We start from the raw sequence: 25153 nt of genomic DNA, 5'->3' as shown, positions 1-25153 counted from the left end.
AGGGGCAGGAGTGGGATGCAGTAAAGGAGCACAGACACAGAACCGGGCAAGCCAAGTTCAGAGCCCTCCCAGCTGTGTGACCTGGTGTGACTCATGTCCCCCCTTTTGTAAGGCAGAATAATAATATCTGCTGAACGAGGTGGTCACAGGTTCAATGGCAATATAGAAAGTACCTGGTGTAAAAGAGGTGTCAAGGAAATCAGGTGCCTCCCACCACCACTGTGACAACGGCCTTTCCTGAAGGACAAAGGAGCTCAAAGTGAGAAGTATGGGGGACTAAAATCTCTCTCTCCTCTTTTTTAGAGCAGTTTACTTAGGTTTATAGAAAAAACGAGCAGAAATCACATATTTCACATATATCCTTGCCCCATCTCTACAATTTCCCCTGTTACTTATTTTTTTTATACTTTAAGTTCTAGGGTACATGTGCAGAACGTGCAGGTCTGTTACATATGTATACATGTGCCATGTTGGTGTGCTGCACCCATTAACTCATCATTTACATTAGGTATATCTCCTAATGCTATCCGTGCCCCCTCCCTCCACCCTATGACAGGCCCCAGTGTGTGATGTTCCCCACCCTGTGTCCAAGTGTTCTCATTGTTCAATTACCACCTATGACTGAGAACATGCTGTGTTTGGTTTTATGTCCTTGTGATAGTTTGCTCAGAATGATGGTTTCCAGCTTCATCCAGGTCCCTACAAAGGACACGAACTCATCCTTTTTTATGGCTGCATAGTATCCATGGTGTATATGTGCCATATTTTCTTAATCCAGTCTATCATTGATGGACATTTGGGTTGGTTCCAAGTCTTTGCTATTGTGAAGAGTGCCACAATAAACATACTTGTGAATGTGTCTTTATAGCAGCATGATTTATAATCCTTTAGGTATATACCCAGTAATGGGGTGGTTGGGTCAAATGGTATTTCTCGTTCTAGATCCTTGAGGAATCGCCACACTGTCTTCCACAATGGTTGAACTAGTTTACAGTCCCACCAACATTGTAAAAGTGTTCCTATTTCTCCACATCCTCTCCAGCACCTGTTGTTTCCTGACTTTTTAATGATCGCCATTCTAACTGGTGTGAGATGGTACCTCATTGTGGTTTTGATTTGCATTTCTCTGATGGCCAGTGATGATGAGCAGTTTTTCATGTGTCTGTTGGGCACGTAAATGTCTTCTTTTGAGAAATGTCTGTTCATATCCTTTGCCCACTTTTTGATGGGGTTGTTTGATCTTTTTTTTTTTTTCTTGTAAACTTGTTTAAGTTCTTTGTAGATTCTGGATATTAGCCCTTTTGTCAGATGGGTAGATTGTAAAAATTTTCTCCCATTCTGTAGGTTGCCTCTTCATTCTAGTGGTAGTTTCTTTTGCAGTGCATAAGCTCTTTACTTTAACTAGATCCCATTTGTCAATTTTGGCTTTTGTTGCCATTGCTTTTGGTGTTTTAGGCATGAAGTCCTTGCCCATGCCTATGACCTGAATGGTATTGCCTAGGTTTTCTTCTAGGGTTTTTATGGTTTTAGGTCTAACAATTAAGCATTTAATCTATCTTGAATTAATTTTTGTATAAGGTGTAAGGAAGGGATCCAGTTTCAGCTTTCTACTTATGGCGAGCTAGTTTTCCCAGCACCATTTATTAAATAGGGAATCCTTTCCCCATTTCTTGTTTTTGTCAGGTTTTTGAAAGATCATATGGTTGTAGATGCGTGGTATTATTTCTGAGGGCTCTGTTCTGTTCCATTGGTCTATATCTCTGTTTTGGTACCAGTACCATGCTGTTTTTGGTTACTGTAGTTTTGTAGTATAGTTTGAAGTCAGGTAGCGTGATGCCTACAACTTTGTTCTTTTGGTTTAGGATTGTCTTGGCAATGCGGGCTCTTTTTTGGTTCCATATGAACTTTAAAGTAGTTTTTTCCAATTCTGTGAAGAAAGTCATCAGTAGCTTGATGAGGATGGCATTGAATCTAGAAATTACCTTAGGCAGTATGGCCATTTTCATGATATTGATTCTTCCTATCCATGAGCGTGGAATATTCTTCCATTTGTTTGTGTCCTCTTTTATTTTGTTGAGCAGTGGTTTGTAGTTCTCCCTGAAAAGGTCCTTCACATCCCTTGTAAATTGGATTCCTAGGTATTTTATTCTCCTTGAAGCAATTGTGAATGGGAGTTCACTCATGATTTGGCTCTCTGTTTGTCTGTTATTGGTGTATAGGAACGCTTGTGATTTTTGCACATGGATTTTGTATCCTGAGACTTTGCTGAAGTTGCTTATCAGTTTAAGGAGATTTTGGGCTGAGGTGATGGGGTTTTCTAATTATACAATCATATCATCTGCAAACAGGGACAATTTGACTTCCTCTTTTCCTAATTGAATACCCTTTATTTCTTTCTCCTTCCTGATTGCCCTGGCCAGAACTTCCAACACTATGTTGAATAGGAGTGGTGAGAGAGGGCATACATGTCTTGTGCCAGTTTTCAAATGGAATGCTTCCAGTTTTTGCCCATTCAGTATGATATTGGTTGTGGTTTTGTCATAAACAGCTCTTATTACTTTGAGATACGTCCCATCAATACCTAGTTTATTGATAGTTTTTAGCATGAAGGGCGGTTGAATTTTGTCGAAGGTCTTTTCTGCATCTATTGAGACAATCATGTGGTTTTTGTCTTTGGTTCTGTTTATATGACGGATTACGTTTATTGATTTGCATATGCTGCACCAGCCTTGCATCCCAGGGATGAAGCCAACTTGATTGTGGTGGATAAGCTTTTTGATGTGCTGCTGGATTCGGTTTGCCAGTATTTTATTGAGGATTTTTGCATTGATGTTCATCAGGGATATTGGTCTAAAATTCTCTTTTTTAGTTTTGTCTCTGCCAGGCTTTGGTGTCAGGATGACGCTGGCCTCATAAAATGAGTTAGGAAGGATTCCCTCTCTTTCTATTGCTTGGAATAGTTTCAGAAGGAATGGTACCAGCTCCTCTTTGTACCTCTGGTAGAATTCGGCTGTGAATTCATCTGGTCCTGGACTTTTTTTGGTTGGTAAGCTATTAATTATTGCCTCAATTTCAGAGTCTTTTATTGGTCTATTCAGGGATTCAACTTCTTCCTGGTTTAGTCTTGTGAGGGTATATTTGTCCAGGAATTTTTCCATTTCTTCTAGATTTTCTAGTTTATTTGCGTAGAGGTGTTTATAGTATTCTCTGATGGTAGTTTGTATTTCTGTGGGATCGGTGGTGATATCCCCTTATCATTTTTTATTGCATCTAATTGTTTCTTCTCTCTTCCCCTATTATTAGCCTCATGTATGAGTGTGGCACATTTGTTATAATTGGTAAACTGCCTGTTGAAGATGCTTAGCTGGCTGCAGCATGTGAAACAGCTCCCTCCTTCCCCAACTAGATCTCCTTTCTGAGCAGGGCTTATTGCTAATTACAACATTTTAAAAACAGCGAATAATGAAGAATCCAGTCCCCTGCTCCCACCCCAACACACACATCCCTGAGGTTAGGACCACCCAGAACACAAGCAGTCCAGGAGACTTACCAGATTTCGGTGAGCCCCTCTCAGTTCACATCGTCTCTGCTCTTTTAGATTTGAGACACCACGACACAAGAAGAAACCATCCCTGACTTTCTTTTTCCCTTTTCAAACTGAACAAGTTCCTGAACTTGTCAAACATAAATGCAAAATTATGAAAAACAATTGTAAGTGAAAACTCTAGTTATTAAAATGTATGGAGACTAATTGATCTGATGATACGCTGAATAAAAAGAAAAAGACATGCTTGGATAAATAGAAATCTTTTAAAGTCATTAATATACATGTGTTTATTTTTCATCATCTACACTGGAAGCTGCAGCAGGGCTGTATTGTCTAACAAATTAAAAGGGGTGACAATGCCATGTTCAGCCCTATGTGTGATGTCTCTCCACTCAGACTTATTCATTTCTGCCAAATTAAAACAAGCCCCCCGACCCCTGCCCGGCAGGTTACAGGAATGTGTAATGCAAATACAAATGCCATTAGGAAGATCTCACCTTTGGGCAGCTGCTGGGAGAGCCTGCACACTGGCTTAAAGCAGTTTCAGCACAGACAGGAAACTGCCAGGAAATTGCTGCCCCCAAACGAGGTGCTATCAAAAGGGGAGCTCTTCCAGGCATGGTTGTACCCTGGTTCTCTTCCTAGTAGGGTGATCCTTCCCACTTGTCTCTGCCTCAATTTTCCCCAGGGGCAGTCCTGAGTCCTGCACCACTGGCCCACAACCCCATTTCAGAATGATCACCTTGGTCCTGAGCCTTGGTTTTTACAGGCATATTGGCCTGGCCAGCTGACTTCTGACTACACATTCTTCAGATTTCTGCAGAAAACTTGGGCCCAGGGCCTTGGCCTCAGAGTGTGTTTGGAACAAGTTTGAGTATCTCTGCTCATGTGCAATTCCCATCGTGCTATGCCACATGGCCAATCCTTCCAGTCTGTGTGGCCTCCTTCAGGAAGTCTTCCTGGAGAGCCCCCTACCGCCTCTGGTGCCTCCAGTTACGATTACGCCTTCGGATGTCCATCTCTCCCACCTGCAAGTGAGCACCTGGAAGGCAGGGTGTAAGTTGCACCCAGCTCTGAGCCCCAGGGCTCAACACAAGGCCCAGTCCTGGAAAATGGATGCAGTAGCTAACATTTATTCTGGACCAGGCCCTGGGCTAACCAATTCACAAACACAATCTCATTTAACCTCACAGTATTTCATAAGGTGGGAAGAAACATCATATAGTTTTACAGATGAGAAAATGTAAGCTCAGAGAAGTCAAGTGCCCTACCCAGAATCACACAGTGAATGAGTGGCGAATCCTGATGAGACTCCTTGTCTGTCTTCCTTAGAGCTTTAGCCACTCCAGAGCCTCAACCTTAATGACTGCTCCTTAGGGGAAAGAAAGGAGGGGGAAAAGAGGAGAAATTGCCTCACTTGTCCCTCTCAGCTCTGACTAGGGGGTAGGGATATCAGTTAAGCATCCAAATGGGTGAAACCCCGTCTCTACTAAAAATACAAAAAAAAAATTAGCCAGGTGTGGTGGTGGGTGCCTGTAGGCCCAGCTATGTGGGAGGCTGAGGCAGGGGAATGTCATGAACCCGGGAGGCGGAGCTTGCAGTGAGCTGAGATCATGCCACTGCACTCCAGCCTGGGCGACAGAGTGAGACTCCATCTCAAAAAAAAACAAACAAACAAACAAAAAAAAAAAACCGACAACAGCCTTACTAGGGCAGGAGGAAGATGAGCTGGTGGTGGAACAGAGAGAAGAGGCACCTTCATGATCTGTTCACTTGCTGAATGAGGGAATGCCAAGGGAGACAGATGGATCAATAGGTAGATAGCGGTGCTGTTGACAGAAATGTGAACTTTGAATCATCACTCTATCATCAGCATCACAGATACAGAGCGCTAACTTCATGCCAGGCACTGTAGTACTATTCATACATTGTCCCATTCAGGCCTCATGGCAACCTTGTGAGAAAGTATTATTGTCCCCATTTTATATATGAGAAGATGGAGACTTCCAAAGAATACCCTGTTGGGGACAGTTTACACAGAAAATTACCTGAACCTAGTAAAGAAATATTTTTACTGAACCCTTTTAATCTTGAAATATGTTCCCTGGCTTCTGAGTCCTTCCCCTTAGCATAAAGAGATTGGGGTGGCCTGTAACCCCTACTTATTGCCCCACAGCCACACTTCCAAGATGGGCTGGGCCCATGGGGGACAGAGGGATGGAGGCAAGGAGAGACACTCCACAAAGTTCCAGTGTCCCAGGGCCTGTCAGTCCCTGAGACATTCCCCAGCCGCCTCTCCAGCAGGTTTAACGAGTCTGCCCACAAATAGAACAAATGGAATAGGCATCCAGGAGTTCTCCAGGGGGGAAGGCAGATCAGCATCCCCCTAAATGAAGTACCCAGATTTCTGATGGCCACCTGGGACCTACATTCCACTGCTCTTGAAATCCCCCGACTTTCCCACCCTTCCTGCTCAAGGACTCACTCTGGCAGTACCCGTGTCAGGATCACAGCCACTTGGAGCCCCCACCCCTGCAGAGCTATCAGAATTGGGTAAATGCAGCTGTCGTTTTGAAGGAGTAAGTTGAGGGCACTTAGCGAATCAACTTCCTAATGAATCTTTTCAGGTCTGGATGGGAGCTGGTCCCTTACTATGGAACTTGGCTTGATTTGGAAATTAATGTGGTAATTTACAGCCACTCTGCCAGGCAGGAAGATTAAAAGAGAGAGAGAGTGAGTGAGGGGAGAGAGAGCGAGGGGAGAGAGGCCTCTGCAGTGGCAGCACCTTAAGAGGCACCAGCTTAGTGCATGTCTGGAGGACTGGACCACACGCACTGGGCACCATGAAGGTGGCATCAGCTAGGCTCGGCCCATGTGGGACAGAGGGATGGAAGCAAGGAGAGACACTCCACAAAATAGATCAAAAATCAGTGTCCCAGGCCCAGTGGGGGCAGTGCAGGGAGTCCTCTCTTTAGAGATTGTGTGTGTGTGTGTTTGTGTGTGTTTCCCTAACTTCTGGAATTCATTTCCCAAAGTCAAACAGACTTTGCCATGACCATAAATCTCCAATATCATTATTTACTTTATGTTTTCCTTTAAATTTACTTAATTTGTGTCTTAAATGAGTTTTATATCACTTCTATCATAAATGGAAAGCCAATATTACATACAAAGAAGAAAAAGTAAATGTAAAATTAATTGCACTAAAAATAAAACAAAATTACTAAATTCTAGAGCAGCCCTTGCCTGCCAAAGGTTCTGAGTCTGAAACCTGCCCCTATTTGGGGAAAAGCATGTTAGAGAGGTGCTCAAGACATATTAGTGCAAAACTGAGGTGTGAGCACCTCTTGATGTAATCAGACAGATTGAAAGGAGAGTTAAATGGAAACTACTTTTGCACTTGTGAGTCAGTGCTGTGTAATGTTATGATCTTTGCATTTTATTTATTTAACAAACATTTACATAGCACATACTATGTGTCAGAGGCTGTTCTAAAAACTTTTTTAAAATCAACTCATTTAATTCTTATACTAACCCTAGATAGTATAGCATTATTTCCATTTTAGGGAGAGGAGACTGAGGTATGGAGAGGTTTAGTGGCTTGCTAGAAGTCACCTCAAACCATCTAAAATCCTGTACTGGTCATTCTACACTTCAGTGGGCTAGAGTGGCCCAGAGCTCCTCCAGTCACTGTCTGGACCAGAGCTACAGACATATGGGAAGGAGCAGTATGCAGACAGGGAGTTCTAGATAGCTACAGACTGATTCCTCAGGGCCCAGGCCAGGCCAGTGGTGGCATCGCTGGGTGGACCCTGGGGGTCACTCCTCCTAAGCCCTCTGAGGCTCTCCATCTGACTGTAAGTCTGGGTTCTGTGGGTGGTAGGCAAGAGACAGCTAGATGCTGATCCAAACAGTAGTCTTCAGGAAAGAAGGGAGTGATTTTCTTGCTTTTTGTTTTGTGAGGTTTCTTAAATATATAAAGAGATATAACAAAAGCCCCTAGAGATGCTGCTTTTCTCTGCTACCTGTTCTTGGCAGAAGTCTCTGAACAGTGCTCTAAGGATCAGTCAGGGGCTGCCACTCATGGTCAGGTGACTGGGATCTGAGGAGACAGCAGGTTCCCTTGGCACAATGGCAGCGGTGGGTGAAGACGGAATGGTGTAGAGACAAGGGGCGCTTTTTGGAGAGAGGGCTTCTGTGACTAGCTGCCTCAGCAAGTGCAGGGAGGTGCCCTTGAGGGGCCTACTGTAGCAGTCCCTCCCTGGACAGCCCATGCCTTGTTCTGGCCTTGGGATGTAAAACATACTGCAATCCGAACTATAACCTGAACTGGGTGACAGGGGCCCTGTGTCATTATTAGGATAATAAAAGAGTAGCAGAGGAAATATTTTGGAAATCAAAAAAGCATTATTCTCTTTTGCTTCCCCAAGTACATGAGTCTTGCCCCATCTAACTAGCATGAAGTTGAGAATCTTTCAAAAGGGATTCCAAGGGAAAGATAAAGTAATATTCAACCTCTGACATTTAAAAAAAGGCCAGAATTTTATCCTGACCAGAACTAAACGCAAGAGAGGAGGCTCAGAAGGAAGGTCAGATCAACAGAAAAAAGTAATACATTCTTTCTGCAGATTTGAGTTAGAATGTGAGTTAAATTTGAAACTCTACTAAATAGCTCACATTGAGCATTTCCTTTGTGTCAGTTCATTTATTTGCCAAATGTTTTATATGTACAGCCTCTTTTATCTTCCAAATAATCCTGAGGTTGGTGTTGTTACTATCCCTATTGCATGACTGAGGAAAGGGAGGAGGTTAAGTAACTTGGCCAAGGTCAGACACCCAGGAGGCAGGAGATCAGCGATTTGAATCATCAGGCATTTCTCTAGACTGTAGCAATTGTCCCCAAGAAGCTTCTAGGGCCCACGGCCACCATGATTCATACCTCCCAAGAGCCACCAGAGCGCATCTTAAGACAGAATCTGTCTTGTCTTCAGATGTCAGAACCAAAATTCTTGGGCTCATGTCAGTCAAGGCCTCACCCAGAGACCCTCCATGGGGGTTCTCAGGAAAGGAGTAATGATCCTCAGTTAGCCCCTCACAGATGCCACAGCACATAAAGGATGGAAAGGCCATTGGAAATGCACGGGCCCCACACTAAGGGATGTGAACTGTGGAGGTGTTTGCCTCTTCTGGGCTCCTTACACAGGCTAGGCATGTGCTACCACACAGATTCCAGATTTATCAATAATGCAGATCACACGTCCTCACCAGAATCTGGGGCTTTACTAGTTTTCTCAGCAGCCCAGTGAGCCCCTCAGCTTCCAGAGGCTCAAGGCACCAGCCCACCAGCCCACCTGAGGGTCCCCAGTCCCCGCTGAAAGCTCAAAAGTCAGTCAGGATCTGGTTTCCCTACTGGTCCCCTGGACATTGGAGACGGTCTGCCTGACCTGTCTACCTTCCCAGACTCGTGCCCTTTAGACATAAGCCCAGCAGAGAGGGCATGAGGCCATGTTCATCTGCAGACCTTGCCCCTCGGTGTATCCAGATCTCTCCCCTTAAGCCCGAGGCCTGGAGGCCAGCCTGGCTCTGCTAATCCTTGCCGCATGACCTTCAACAGGTCAGTTACACTCTCTGCATCTGAGTTTCCAAATAAAGGGTTGGAGCTGCTGAGGTTTAGTACCCACTGTTTCCCCTGTCTGGAACACCCTTCCTCTCTACTTCTTAGATTGGCTAACTTCTAGGTCTTTCTAGACTCAACTCATCTTATCAGATCCTTTAGGAGGCCTTTTTCCATCCTCCATCTTCCAACTCCTATCCTAAGCCGAATTGCATTTCTCCTCTCTGCTCCAATAATTATTATTATGTTTTCGGTATAATGTTAAACTTTTATTAAGCACTTACTGTATGTCAGGCACTGTTCCAAGACTTCACATATATGAATTTATTTACTTTTCACAACAACTCCATAAGGTGGATGCTAGTAGTGTCCTTATTTTACCAAAAAGGAAACTGAGAAATAGAGGCAAAATGAATTACCTGAGGTCACCCAGCAAGTTTAAGTGTCTGAGCTGGTATTTGAACTCCTCCATGGTTCAAAAAGTATGATGGGGCATGAGGGAAGCCCCCTTGCCTGTCAGAGGTTCCATTGTGGTGTGTGATCCCATTCAGGGAGGCCTAGGCAGTTTATAGTCAAATCACTTCTTTTACAGTTTAGCAATGGCCTCCAAACCCAACTTCCTGCTCCAAGCATCAGTAATTTTGTCTGTTGTCATTGTCACGATTACCCCAAATTCACCCCAGAATAGAAGTCTGAGCTGTGGAGGGACAAGCTCTTCTCTTTCCTCTGTTCCCACCTAGGTAAATGAGAGGCCTCTGACAGCTCACCCTCTTCTCTGGGTATTCTCCCTCCTCTCTAAAATAAGGAGTTTGGGTTTGATGGATTTCCAGATCCTTCAATGTGGCCATTGATTGCTGAATGGTTTGCTACTTCTTCACATGGTGAGGGTGGCAGGTGGGCACAAGGATAAACCAAGCATCTGTGAGGACCTTAGCAGATTCCCAGGTGTGTTCTCATTGAGCCTGAGGCAGTAAATTTTACTCTCTGGACACATCAACACCTTTAAGTTCCCTTCACCTCCTGCTGAGAATACATTCTGGTTCTCACCCATGTGCCTTTGTTGTTTCCTTTGCCTGGGACACTCCCCTCCATTCCTTGCCTTCCTAGCCAGTCCCTATATTACCTTTAAAACTCAGAGCAGAAGTTGCCCCCTCCCTAGCCTGCTATTTTTGCATTCAGTGCATTAAAGTATAATCTTATCATTTGAATATCTGGTTTTTCCTGCAACACTGAGAGCTCCTCAAGGACAGGGACTGTATTTTATAAGGTCGTGTCTCCAGCCCCTAGGTCAGCGCCTTGCTCATAGTAGGTGCTTAATTGGTATTAGTTAGATTAAACTGAATGTGATTTAAAGTCACCTGCTGCAGTACCCAATATCAGGAAATGGCAGAACTAGGACTTGAACCCAGGTCTGAAGACTCCAAGTCCAGCACATGTCTTCTCCCTGCAGCTGTCAGGAGAGGCAAAGAGAAGACCCACTGGCAGAGGAGGGGTGTTCAGACAGCTGCTTTCATCAGCCTTCCACAAGGTTGGAGGAATCTGTGGGAAAGCCAGGTTGCCTGGGAGGGGTCCTCAGGGCACCCTGAGGCCTCTGTTTGTCCGTGCTGCCCATACTGTTTACTCCTTTTTCCCCTTCAGCCCAGCCCCTGGCTTTCTGGGGATTGAAGTCAAGCCGCACTTCCCCACTTCTGCTCCCTTTCCCCAGACCTCTGTAAATACAGTGGGAACCTGGCTTTCTGAATGAGATGGGAGGAGACAAAGAGAGCCACCCACCCCCATGCCTGTCAGTGCCCAGTTCATATTCCTGCTGCGACTGTATCTAAATTTGCAAATCGTCACCCCGTGCCCCACCATCATGTGTCATCTTTTATGCATGGCCACCTCTGCCGTGCTGCTCGGCCAGTTGCTATGCAACCAACGACAGCGCCGCGGGGGCCTGACATTAGTGAAAGCAAATTGACCAGAGGAGCCTTCATCCTGCATGCAAAGCAGCCAGGGCCTCACTCTTTGGAGAGGCTGCTGGAGCTGAGGCTGGGCCACCTCTTTCTATGGGGGCCAGACCCTTTGGCCACAGTCTCCCCAGCCTAAGCTACAGACACTGGGAAGCCTTAGTCCTCCTACTTGTGGAAAAGGCTAAAATCTGACCAGTGACAAGAGTTGCTTCCAAAGGGAAGTGTGGGCAAATGCATCTTCAGGCTCTAAAAATCTGACCCTCCAGTGTGATGGACATTAGCTCCTGCAGCAAAAGGGTTATTATTCATTGAGCACTTACTATGGGCTGGGCACAATATTTGGCACAAGAACAGTACAATGCAAAAAGCTCTGACTTCCTGGATCCCAGCCCAGCTCCACCATTACTCAGCTGTGTGTTGTGCATGCAAATTATTTATCAGGACAGAGCCAGCCACTGAAGGCTGTCCCTAGACATCTTGGAAAGCGATAAAAGGCTGGATAATGGAGAGGGGGAAGGAAGCCAGTACAGCAGCAGGAGTGAGAAGATTAGAGAAAGGAAGGAAGGGAGGATACTGCCTTGCACTCCTAGTATTGGAGGCCTTTAAGCCTCCTGTCAGGAAGAACAGAGGAAATTAGAAGCTAGTAGTTCTGGTCTCCCCTTCTGCACAACCCGCCATGGCCCCCACTCCCAGGTATGTGCTATGCAAGTTGTGCTGGAAAGAACAAGGCTTTGGAATTCGTTTGAACTGACCTCAAATCCTGGTGCTCACCCTTCCTAGCTATGTGACTATATTCATTTACTTCTTTTTTAAAATTTTAGCTTCTCAGTCTGTACAATGGGCATGATGATCTCTACCTTCACAGGGTTAAATGGCTGCCATATGTAAAGCACCTAACAGAAAATCAGTAAATGCTACTTCTCTCCCTCAAACTTCAATGGCTCCCAATTTTCAGAAGAACAAATCTGCTTCCTTAGCCTGACATTGTTCCCACCCACCTCCCCAGCCTTGCCCTCCAGACTCCCTGCACCTCTGCACCTCTGCACCTCTGCACCTTTCCTCTGGTGCAGCTTCTCCCTAGAAGCCCTTCCCCTTGCTCTTCCTTTTTTAAAATCTAGTCCACCTCTAAGGACTATAAAACAAATTAAAATTAATTTCAGTAAGGAACCCTGCCCACCAGGCCATCCCCCAATCCACTTGCCACTGGGAAAATTCTTGGAGCAGGGAACCACGAAAAGATTCTCCTTTCTTGGGTGGTGAGTTTGAGAAGCTATCTCTCAAAGCTCAGTCTCCCATTGAGGAATGTCATTCTGTGGCTTCTGTATCCTGAGGACTACATCTCACCCTGAGGATGGGCATGGAGCAACCTCACAAAACATAGCTCAGTGACTTACCAGACACCCAGCATTGTTCTAGGTGCCATAATACCACTGTGGTTTTGTCCAGGGTTTAACACTCACAACCACTAATTCACAATTGCTCATTAACATACCAATATAATCTTTACTTTTCATTCAAATCAGTGAGGTAGACATTACCCCCACTTACTGAGGAAGAATACAGGCTCAGAGAGGAAAGGCGACATGTACAAGATCACACAGTGAGTGGGTGGTGGTCAAACTGGGGCAGGTACGCAGTTCTACGTGAAAATGGGCTATGTGGCTGTAATGTACAGACTTTGTCTACATCATCAGTCATCATTAACACGTCAGACTGCTTTGCCCATTTAAAAAAACTCACACGTTGAAACACAAAGCCACTTACTTGTTTCTTGCAAAAACAAAAAACCTTTGCCAAACCCAGAGAGAAGCAGCATGGGGAGTGCAAAGGACACCAGCTCAGGTGGATGACCCTGGGCAAGTGACTCCATTCTCCTGAGCCAGGGGTTCCTCTCTCTGAAATGGAAGACAAAGTTACCTACCACATCCTCAGGTCTATTTTGAAGGGCAAAAATGATACAAAGAAAGTGCTCAAGTATGGAGTTTTGATAGGTATTAGTATACCCTTAGAAGTAGCATTCCTTCAAACCAGAAGTTCGCAACCTATTTCTGACTGATGCTTTTCTTTAGTTATTCAACGTTGAGAACTGTGTTGTTGTTGTTTAAAAGATGTGCCAATTGTATTGCCTTCATGTTGTATTGAAAAGCATTTCTTCATTATTTGGACTAATTTCCAAACAAATTAAAAACTGTTGTAGCAGTCAAGCTCTGACTGCTCCATCTATTAGATTCAGAAGATGGCAAATTCCTTAAAACACAGATATAAACAATTCTGGTAACACAATCTGATTTTATAATTAATTTTCTGCCTGGGAAGGCAAAAGTTCTCCTTCCCATGTTCTTTGTCCTCAAGTTCCTAACTGTTCTTCCACTTCCGGCAGACTCTTAATTAAGGAAAAGCAGATTCTGTTACCTGGAATTCTGCTGTGTTGCATGTAAAAAGACAAATTTTTTCTCAAATGTGCTTTGATCACAGAAATGGCCAGGGTAGAGGCAGTCAAGAGGTTCTTCTGTGATCGGACCTTAGGGGTTCCTGTTTCTACCCTACTGCAGCCACTGTGAACACATCCTCATCAGAGTGTGGTCACTCAGCAAGCCAGCCCTTGTCAGCAGGCTGTAGAGGCCCCACACTATGCCAGCCTCTGGGAGAAGATGTGTCCTGGGAGTGCTCAAGATCTAATATGTGTGAGGCTGAGATAAGAAACACGTGAGCAACAGGTTGTTTAAATATCAAGAGAGTGGCGCTCTGGGACCCTTGTGAGATGATGAGCATATTAGATGGGTCCAGATTTAGTCTATGACTAGGTCAGGGCCAGGTGCATGACTCAATCTATAGCCAGGACCAGTCCTCAGCATGGACCAAGATCAGGGCTCAGGTTGTGACCAAGATTGAGGTTCAGAGAATGATCAGGTTTAAGGTTCAGTCTGTGGCCAGAATCAGAGCTCAGGCTGAGGCCAGGATCACTCAGTCTGTGGCCAAGATTAGGACATTTAAGACCTGAGGTCCAGGACGAGTCTTTGGCCAAGACCAGGCTAAACTGTAGTCAGGATCATGACTGTTTGTGATCATGGCAGTGGGATTCATGAATGACTTAGACCTAGTCTCTGCTCAAGAATTCCATAGTCTTCTCTGGGAAACATTAAATTGAAATTATTCTACCAACTATTAAGAGTTATGACAGAGGAAAACAGGAAAGAAGAACACAGGACAGTGCCTCCTTTCCAGTCTGGGGCTGGGAGGGGTGGATGTGCCAGGGAGCACCTTCCAGAAAAGGTGATGCCAAAACTGTGTCCAGAAGGGCATGAGTAACTTCATTTCAACGTCCCTTTTTTATATCATCATGTTGAGCACATGGCTTCATTCCCTTTGTGATTTTCCCATTTCCCCCAACACTCTGCACTGGATGCAAGGTGTACTTTGAGGGACACTCTTGCACTTCCTCTGGACAAGATCCTGGAGAACATATCATTTTCTTCAACCTCAGTACCCCCTATTATTTTCTGTCTACCATATAGGCACTCTGTGTAGCCCTGACACTAACTCCCAGCCACTTTTGTCTCTTGTTGGATGCACTGAATTTCTATACAGGGATCCACTTACTCCCTTGTACTACTCATCTTCCTCTTGTAGCACAAAGCTATGAACATTTTCCCCATGTTTATTTATAGATCCAGTAGCTCACAGAGGAGCAGCATGGTGGAGAAAATCAGACTATGACAGCAAGAAAACCAGGGGAGGTGTGTGGCCTCAGGTAAGTCACACAGCCATTCAGAGCTTCAGTTTCTTCATCTAGTAAGTGAAGCTGATAGATTCCCTGCCTTTATTGTAGGATGTTTTGGAGGCCCACTGAGAGAACTGATGTAAAAGGGCTCTAAAGATGGAGAGAATTACAACAAATCACTCATGGATGGAGGCAGAACAAGTTCAGCTCAGCTTCATGGGATTGGCCAATTCTTACTGGGGTCCTGGGAGGTAGGATTCATGGTCTTCTGTGTCTGTTCACAGCCCAAGAACATGAAGAAGGGGCAGGCGTGTTTCTGAGTTCCTGCACTGGGGCATGAACACAGTTTGCATTCCCGTTTATATGTCAACGTCTGTACCCATGTATACAGTTTGTATTCCCATTTATATGTCAATGTCTGTACCCATGTATGGGTCATAGGCTGGCTTCTTCAGAGCAGACCCTGACATGGAGATTCATATGCAAGTGATTTATTAAGGAAATGTTTCTAGGAGAAACCAGTGAGGGAGTAAAGAAAGCAGGACAAGAAGGAGGAGCCAAATAAGGCTGTGTTCTCAGGCAAAAGTCCAGCAGAGGGTAGATTTGAGCCTGATCCTGAAGGGGAAGTCTGAAGTGTACATCATCCCAACTCAAGGCAAGGGGGCTGGGCTTTCACTCTCCCCATTCCAACATCCGACAATCATTGTAAACTCCCAGACACCTCTGGCTGTCTGTGCTAATGGGCTAGTGCTAATTCCCAGTAGCCTAAGAGTCATTCACCAAAGAAGATCCAGGAGTGCTTTTGAAAGCACATTAAGTGAGGTGTGGGGAGTTCTGTGGAGCACCAACATTTTCTGCTAGAATGTTCCTAGGTGTGCTGATCTCCTCAGCCTCACTGGCTATCTCTTCGCAGTCTCCTTTAAGAGTTCCACTTACGAGAGAGTGGGGATGTCCTGCTTCGGAGCGGGAATCTTCGTTGCGCCAGCGACTAAAAAGAGAATTAAATATTGGTGATGTTGAGAAAGGCAAGAAGATTTTTATTATGAAGTGTTCCCAGTGCCACACCGTTGAAAAGGAAGGCAAGCACAAGACTGGGCCAAATCTCCATGGTCTCTTCGGGCGGAAGACAGGTCAGGCCCCTGGATACTCTTACACAGCCGCCAATAAGAACAAAGGCATCACCTGGGGAGAGGATACACTGATGGAGTATTTGGAGAATCCCAAGAAGTACATTCCTGGAACAAAAATGATCTTTGTTGGCATTAAGAAGAACGAAGAAAGGGCAGACTTGATAGCTTAACTCAAAAAAGCTACTAATGAGTAATAATTGGCCACTGCCTTATTTATTACAAAACAAATGTCTCATGACTTTTTTATGTGTACCATACTTTAATAGATCTCATACACCAGAATTCAGATCATGAATGACTGACAGAATATTTTGTTGGGCAGTCCTGATTTAAAACTAAGACTGGCTTGTGGTTAAATGAATATGTTCAGTTTTTGAATTTTAATAGTAATTCCAATTCAGCAAATGCTATCGCTGTTTACCCCTTCTAAAGATATTATTAGACTTTGTTAGTAATGTTCAACTTTTCGCAAAGATGGTGAGTGCCATCTAAAAACTTGCTGGAGATTGGTTTTATATTTAGATTTCTATAGCTGGTTATGTGAATATATTTAAATACTGGGTAAATTCCTTCACCGTCTCAGAACCAAGCAAGATTCACCTGTGTTTTGTGTTCATTCGCCTCTTAAAGGCAAGGGTTGAAGATAAATAAGGTAGCAATGTCTAGAGTTTTGGCCTTAACGATGCCAATCTAATTATAATTCCCTGTATTTAAAATGGTTCCTTTTACTTATTGAAAAGCATTTTAGTACGGTTTGTGTGTAATATTAAAGATTATTCAACACTTCTCACATCTTACAAATCTATAAGGTCACATGCTTTTAAAATAGTAGCAAGTTAAACTTCACTCTTGAATTCTTTACAATCTAAGTCAAACTAAGTTATAATTTAGAATTGTCTTTAAACAGCCATTCAGAAACATAAAACTGTAGAACTGTGTATTTGTGATTAGGAATGGTGCTTTTGCCGACTTAAAAGGATTAAAGTAGTGGAGATATACACAAATTTTAAAATTATGTGTGACCGCAAGACTAAAGATAATTAAAAAGAAAACCACAGATCATGAAAAAAGAAAAAAAAAAGAGTTCCACTTTCTCTATGCCTTAAATGATTGCATTTCACCTGCTTAAAACTCCTCTCTGGTTCCTGACTGCTTTGAGGATAAAGTCCAAGCCCCTTCACATGACTAAGAAGTCCCTTCATCCTCTGCCCTCTGCTGACTACCCCCAAGCCTCATCTTTCACATGGCCCCTCACTTTACGGCAACCAGACAAGACCTTGCTGTTGTATCGGAATTGTAGAGGGATCCCACAAAGCCTTAAAACTGCTCATAGACCACTGGAGAAGACAGAAATATGACAGGCAAATCTAGGAGTTTATAGGAATAGAGATAAGGTACCTAACTTAGCCTGGGTTCAATGAAGACTTCCCATGGGGAACAAATGTGAAGGCAAAGCAGGAAGCTAAGTGTAGAAAGAGTGATCCTGGCAGGATTTGCAGCACTGGGGAGAAGTGGGGAATTGTGAGCAGGCATGGAACAGAGTGGTCACAAAATAAATATTTGTGCAATGAATATATGAGTGAATAACCACACAAGTTTTACCATTATGGGCTTTGGAATTCAAAAGCCTTTATTCCTGTCTCCTTCTAATTACTCACTGAGAAGCCTCAAACAACTTATATAACCACTCTGAACCTTACTTTTCTTATTTGGAAAATGGAATATCTAATGAAAGTATCTGATATGAAACAATGGATGCAAAAATATTCTGTAAGCTGCAAAACCCTGTTCAAATATTAGTTTTCATTCATTTGTTTATTCAAAGAATAGTTTTGAGTTCCTACTCTATTCCAGGTCATGTGCTGGGAATTTGTCCTGGAAAAAGGAACTAGATGGGGACTCTGTTTCCAAGTAGAGAGGAGAAAAGTTTAGGAGAGGAGGCAAGAAGACAAGGAGAGGAGAGAAGTTTAGCTCATAATGAGATATGTTGCCATAATCACAATCTGGGAGCTGAGAGAGCTCAGTGAAGGTTTCCCAAAGAAGGTAACATTTGTATAAGTGTGCCTTGATGGCTAAGGGTGAGTGTGTCAAGTGAAGGAGGGGTCCAAGTAGAGAGACAACATATGAAGACACAGGGGGTAAAAAAGCAGTGTATTTAGACCAGGGGGATTGGTCTGGATGGCATAGCGTATGTGGGATGGTGGTAGGATGTGAAAGGGAATGAGAAAGTCTTTTGAGGTCAAACCATACAGAGGAAATCTGAATATTTTCCTATAGGTATTGGGGACCCTTTTGGGCATGAGAGTTGCAGTGGCACTGAGATGACAGGAATAAGTGAGCAAAGCCTGTCTGAGGTCTAGGAAGTAGAGTGGTGGCAACAGTACCTTAAGAACTGGAGAAACTTCTGGACTTTCATCACCAACGCACAACCATCACCAACACCAAGCTTCAGCAATCTCTCCCTTGGACAGCTACCTACTGTGAAAATACTTTCTCAATATGGTTCTTCTTGAAAATGTTGTTCCTGCATTATGACTTGCATTACACATTTCCCAATGAGCTTTGTTTGGTTATTTTACTTGTGCTTCTATTGGCAGGGCATATGATGAAACACTTTCTAATTACCTCTGAATATCTTTACTGGTTATCTATGGCTGTGTAACAAACCATCCAAAATTTAGTGGCTTAACACACCCATTTACAGAGCTCGTGATTCTGTAGGTTTGTATTTGGGCTATCCTCAGGCGGGCAATTCCACCACTGATCTTGGCTGGGCTCATTCATTTGTGTACAGCTTTGGGTCAGTTAGGAAGCTCTGCTTTGGAGATAGACTGGCTATCAAGTCTGTGGTTATGGGTATCAACTGAGCCGTGTGTTTTTTGTCATCTAGGAGGCTAGCCTGGGCTTGGTCACATGATGGTAGTCTCAGTATTCCAAGAAGAGCAAGAGAGGTAGCTGCAAGGCCTCTTGAACTAGGCTCATAACTCACCCAGTGTCATTTATTTTATTGGCCAAAGCAAGTCACAAAGCCAGCCTGAAATGCACTCCCTCTCATGATGGGAGAATTTGCAAAGTGCTGTGGCAATTTTCCCAATATACTTCAAGGTGTATCAACTTTCTTCCATTAATCCTGGCATACACAAGGAAGAAAGAATGGAAAACATTCCAAAGAAAGTTTTCGTTATTGTTGTTTTTATTTTCTATAACCATAACAAACCCTGAAAGCATGGTGAATTCCTTATTGTTTATACATTATCATTATTATTTATTGAGCACCTCCTATGTGCCAGAGACCAGTCAAATAACAATGAAAAAGATATACACGGTACTTGTTCCCATGGGGCTTACAGTCCAATAGAGAAAATATATTAAACAAGTAATTCCAATAACTTGATAAGTATTATGTCTAAAAATTTTATAGCTTTATTAATTTTTCCTTTATGTTTTTGTCTGTGGAGTCTTGAGTTTTAAAGGCTTCTCTGGATTGAATAAATATTAATTTCTATAAAAGGGCTTTTGAAAGTTTTACCCCTAGCTGGAAGCTCTTTTACCTTGGGATACCCAGTGAGCAAACCTGAGCCCAGCCAGAAATTTAAGACCAAAGGCAAGAAACCCCAGTTCATCTCCAGACCCAGGCTTTGACCCTTTCTGGAAAAAACCAATACTGTGCTCTTTTCACACTGTGTCCTCACCCCAGATGATCACCTTTCTACAGAGGTTAAAAGCCCTACTCCATCAGCTTAAGCCTGATATTGACACTCCAATTCCAGGCTGTTCTCTGCTGCCCAAGCTCCTTTTGGGCCCCTACCACAGGTGCTTTAATGTGCAACCTAATGGACATTTAGAGCTCTCAGAAGCATTTGATTGGACTTCATTCCAGTATATACATACATACATACATACATAGCGATAGATAGATAGATAGATAGATAGATAGATAGATAGATAGATAGACAGACAGACAGATAGATAGATAGTTTTCTTTTTTCTTTTTTCCATTTAACATTGTATTCGGAATCTTGCCCTATGATGTTAAATAAACCCACCCTGGGGGATATATCATGAATAAATGTATATTAAAATATCCTAAAAGAGAAGCTGTTTGTCCAAGCATCTCTCCTTGGGGAGGCCTCTCTTCCCCATCCTCCCACTGCAACTGAGTCAGCTTGGCACTGGGCATAGGGGTAAGCCCCACTCTCTCTTACTCACTCCCTCCACTTTCCTGGGCATTGGGTTAATATTTCCTTGAATCACAGTGGTAAGATATGAGACATAGATTTGGGCATTGGTGGCCTGCTGTAGTGTGGGGAGGTGCAATCCTAATGAACTACATGAAAGGCGCATGCTCAGCAGCCCAGCTCAGCTCCCTGCGGTTCTTGGTACTAGGCATTGGAATGAAAACCTCAGTTTAGAGTAAAGCACGTCTGGGCCCTCCAGTTGATTTACTAGTCCCCACCCTATACAGTAATATCCTTAGAAACATTGAAGGGAGAAAAGAAGGAAAAGGAGGCTTCACCATAGTGGAACTCAGCTGGTCTTGGGTCCATGAATCATAGCACCATTTAGTAGCAAACTGGTATTACAAATATTTCCAACATTCAGCATGGAATGCTGTAAGAGGGAAGCCCACTCCATTCATTTATTTGTTCAATAAATATTGTCTTTTATGTGGGGTGCTCTTCTAGATGCTGGGGTTGCAGCAGTAACTAAAACAGACCTAAATCTATGCCCTCTCAGAGTTTGCATTCTGGTGAGGGGATGAACATAAAATGTGTACGAAGAATAACAAGGGAAGCAATGAGCAATGTCTTGGGTGGTAGCTTTAGACTGGGTGGTCAAAGAAGGCCTCATGGAGAAAGTGACATCTGAGCAAAAATTTGGAGGAGGTGAAGGAGGGAAGGGTGCAGGAAGGCAACACAAAAATAAACAGCAGAAATGAAGAAGGGGGCAGAGGTATACCACCTGTGAGCCCATAGGAGAATACCTAAGCCTAATTTGAGGAGGCCAAGAAAGCTTCCTAGGGAGATGATTGCTGAGAGGGGACTTCAGGGATGAGTGGAAATTTGGCCAGGAGACACAGGCAGAAGGGCATTCTAGAGAGAAAAAAGGTGTGTGCAAAAATATGATGAATCCATGAAACATGTCTTAGCTGTGAACCATGAAACCCAGACCCAGAGGGGCTCAGCAACTCAGTCAAGGCCACTCAGTATTAACAATAAAACAAACGAATGTTAACAATGATGTGTAAAATCAACACTTAGTGAGCCCTTACTATATGTCAGACCCCATGAAATTCTTTCTTTATGCTGACTGCCTTGATCCTCGCAACAACCCCATGAAGTACTGTGCACAATCCCATTTTGCTAAAGGGGTTGAGAACTCACCCAAGTTTACACAGCTTTTAAGTGCTAGAGTCAAGCTTTGGTGCCAGCAGGCTGGTTTCAAAAGCCACACACTGGGACCCAGGACTTCATCCTTCTCCACCAGGCTGCTTCACTGACTTCTAAAATTCCTTTAGTCCAGCCCCCAACCTTTGGACTGGTAAGAGATGAATAGTCTCATTTGACAGACTAGGCCCCTGAAGCCCAGGAGACAAGAGCCCAGTCACGTTCACACAGGTAATGATAAAGACCATTTCCATATTCCAGGGAATGTGACCATCTGGGGATCCACCTCACAGGAGACTTTCTTTTCTTTAAAGATGAAGCTCCTAGAGTTCATCCATTCCAGTATTTCTCAGTCTTTTTTAACACCACAAATAAACTATGTACCTGTTTATGTAATACACGTTTATTGTTTTACACATTAAAATAAGAGTACACTCTTTCCACCCTCCCAAGAACCACTTTTTACCCTCTTGAGGGCAACATCACCCTCTTTGAGAATGCATGATCTAATCTAGCCCTGTCATGTTATAGTTGAAGAGACTGATGCCAGAGAGGGGAAGGGAATGCCTCAAGGTCACTTAACTCAGACCAAATAGAATCAAGAGCAGATCCCAGGGCTCCTGGCTCCTCCACCCCACACAGCCTCAAGCATAGTCACGGAAGCCTTTGCTACCCCTTCCCCTAATCTGACACTCTCTGCCTTTCCTTCTGCATCTAAGGGCTCCATCCAAATTCAGACCCCCAACTTTCTAAGAGTAAGATGGTCGGCAACTAAGGAGCCAGGTACCTCCTAGACACCCTGAGTTAACAGTCAGGGACCAGCCCATCAGGAGACCCAAAGGGGCACCTGGGCTTCTTTCACAGAAGGCTGGCACGAAGGGACAAGCATTGCTCAGCTCAGGTCTTCACCACTGGGCCAACAGAGATCACACTGACAGCTTCCTTAGAGGTTCAGCTCCATCACCTTTTCCAAATGCAAGACAAGCATAAAACTACTTCAGCAATGGGGAAAAAAATCAACTTGGAAATAATTAAACAGCAAGGCAGCCACCCATAATGATATTCTGCAGCACACTTTAGGGACAGTTTGCTGCAAAAGCGCCCGAGCACTCCGGTTGTTTAATTAACATTGAAACGGCAGTTCCACAAGAACTAAAAACCCTGTTAATTTATGTGTCTCTTAATGATGCTCATTTAAATACTGTCAACTTTCCCTCGGTTTAATATTCATGATTTTGAGTCATTAAAACACAATGATCAGCTTGGGGTGCGGGGGGAGACTTTCTTAAACACCCAGAAACACAAACTGTCTGAAGACAACAATTTCTAAATTCATACCTTTTCAACCCTCCCCGCAAAAGTTCAGCCCCTTAGAGAAGTTGTTAACCAGCTGGAGTGCTTTCAGAGCTGTGGACTGCGCAAGAGGTTGAGTGTAGTTTTATCATTTACTGCCCACTCACCTTTAAAACCAAGCTGGGCCTGACCTCATTGTCAGCAGATATAGAGCTGGGGAGCTCAGCTGGCAAATGCAGGCACTTGATATGCACCAAGAGACCAGGCCCACACCCAAGGGTGTTCAGAAGTATTTTAATCATGGCTAGGAGACACGAGTTACCCTGAAATATATTTCTGACAGAGAGGGACATTAGGGCTGGCCAGGATAAGATGCTAATGATGGGAGGAGGCATAGGGCTCAGAAGGGGGTGGGAATACCCTTATAGGGAACATGCAGGAAGTCAGTGCAAGGCCCCACACAGGAGCTACACACACCATGCAAACTATGGTGGGCCCACACAGATAACCCACAGACTCAACACCCACAAATACTGACAGAGACACAAGCAGACCCTCTGTCAGAGCATGGCCAGTAAGAATTCTGTCAATCCAATTCAAGATCACTGAACTCTGACTACAGTCCACACACTATGATGGACTCTGAAGATTTCAACCTGATCAAGTGGGGAAGACAGACAAGTGAACAGGCAATGACCAAGAGAAGAGAAAAGAGCCAGGGCAGATGATAGTGGGAGGACATGGGAAGCTGTTCAGAGGAAGGGGCACAAAGGTGGGAAGTGGGACTGGCATCAGAACAACAGGCTGACACGTGGTAGACACTTTCTAAATGTTAGTCCCATCCTCTTCTCAAGCTTTCTCTCTCTGCAGAACCACTTTACAACACTGGATCCTGCTTTCACTGAGCTCGAAACCAAGTCCCAGGGTAAGGCAAACTATCTGCACCTCTTCAGTGATACATCCTTCCCAGACAGACCGTGATAAGTGCCATGGGAGTTGACTGGAGCAGAGGATGGAGCACTGACTTCAACTCTACCTACAGCAGGGTTCCACTTACTACTCATATGATCCTGGGCAAAATCAGTTAATAAGTAAATGTCTGAGTTTCTTCTTTGCAAAATTGAGATAATAGCACCCAATATTACTTGTATTAAAAACATCTGTTAATAGGCATGTCTTCTCCACTAGAATGTGAGCTGTAATATCTGATTTATCTCCATATTTTTAGGGCATGGCACATAGCAGGGACCAGAGGTATGCTGAACTGAAGTGAACTGCTGACCTCACAGGGATGCCTTAATGAATTAATAAAATGAAAGATATAAAGAGCATTTAGTAGGTGCCCAACAAATTCCTTTTGACAAGGAAGGCTTCGAGAAGTTTGAATTTAAAGTAGACCTTGAAGGGTAGTGTAATGTAAGCCAAAGAGAAAAACATCATAAGTTGAAAGAACAGAGTACACAAAGAACCAGGCCAGGAAAGCCCAACCCCACCTGTCTCCCTCTCCCCACACCTGGCTCCACCTACATACCTCCTGCTGATCATACCATTCTCTTTCACAACTTCCTTTCTGTCCTCAGAATATTCTACTCTCCCTCAATCACCCAGCTAACTCCTATCAGGCTTCAAGAACCGGTTCAGGAGTCACCTGTTCCAGGAAGCCTCCCTGCCCTCCTTTAGGTTCCCCTTCTGGGATCCTGAAACTCCTCTGTCTCGGCCTCAGCACACCATGTTGTCATCACTGCTATGTGCCTGTCTCCCAACTTGGAAGACAAGGTCTGGTTCTGAATCATCACTGCATGCCCAATGCCCAGCACAGAGCCTGGCACAGAAAAGTTTTTGCCTTATAGATCGTATGATGGTTAATTTTATATGCCAGCTTGACTGGGCCAAAGGTGCCCAGATTAAACATTATTTCCAGGCATTTCTGTGAGAATGTTTTTGGATGAGATTAGCATTTGAATCGTTAGACTCAGAGAAGTAGACTGCTCACATCAATGTGGGTGGGCCTCATCCAATCCACTGAGAGCCTAAATAGAATGAAAAGCAGAAAAAGAGAAGATTCATCCCCTTCCTGTCTGCAGGCCTGTGCTAGGACATCAGTCATCTTCAGCCTTTGGACTGAGATTTACATAATGGTTCCCCTGGTTCTCAGGCCTTTGGACTTGGACCAGAATCACACCACTGGCATTCTTGAGTCTTCAGTTTGCAGAGACAGATCATGGAACTTCTCAGTTTTCATAACTGCAACATGATTCCTTATTCTGTGTGTGTACATGTGTGCATGTGTACTCCACTGGTTCTGTTTCCCTGGAGAACCTGACTAGTACAGATGACAAGCAAACAGTCTGGGTAGGAACAGCAATTCAAGAACATCACCCTCTGTACACTGTACACAGACAGCTGTCTGTAGTGGCCACCTGGGCCAAGTCACAAAGGCCTGGACCAAGCCAGCTTCTTCCTCTTCCTTCCTTCACCCACCATCCAGTCATCACGCACCAGAAGATCC

The 25153-nt window shown here is 44.1% G+C and overlaps 1 long non-coding RNA gene and 1 pseudogene across 1 annotated transcript in view; one reads left to right on the top strand and one right to left on the bottom strand.

Annotated features, from left to right (window-relative positions):
• Positions 1-13392: 13392 nt before the first annotated feature.
• Positions 13393-25153, bottom strand: part of LOC105495022 (uncharacterized) — a 71698-nt gene continuing 59937 nt past the window's right edge. Inside the window, exons 4-5 of the long non-coding RNA XR_011621108.1 lie at positions 18349-18442; positions 13393-15822 (exon numbers count right to left, since the gene is read on the bottom strand). This is a non-coding gene — a long non-coding RNA (uncharacterized lncRNA). The remainder of the gene's footprint in view (positions 15823-18348; positions 18443-25153) is intronic.
• Positions 15769-16384, top strand: LOC105495023 (cytochrome c pseudogene; annotated as a pseudogene).

The sequence above is a fragment of the Macaca nemestrina genome, chromosome 1 (assembly GCF_043159975.1).
Source record: "Macaca nemestrina isolate mMacNem1 chromosome 1, mMacNem.hap1, whole genome shotgun sequence".
Lineage (NCBI taxonomy): Eukaryota > Metazoa > Chordata > Mammalia > Primates > Cercopithecidae > Macaca > Macaca nemestrina.
Note: the sequence above shows the minus strand (reverse complement) of the source record. Positions and strands in the feature narration are given on the sequence as shown.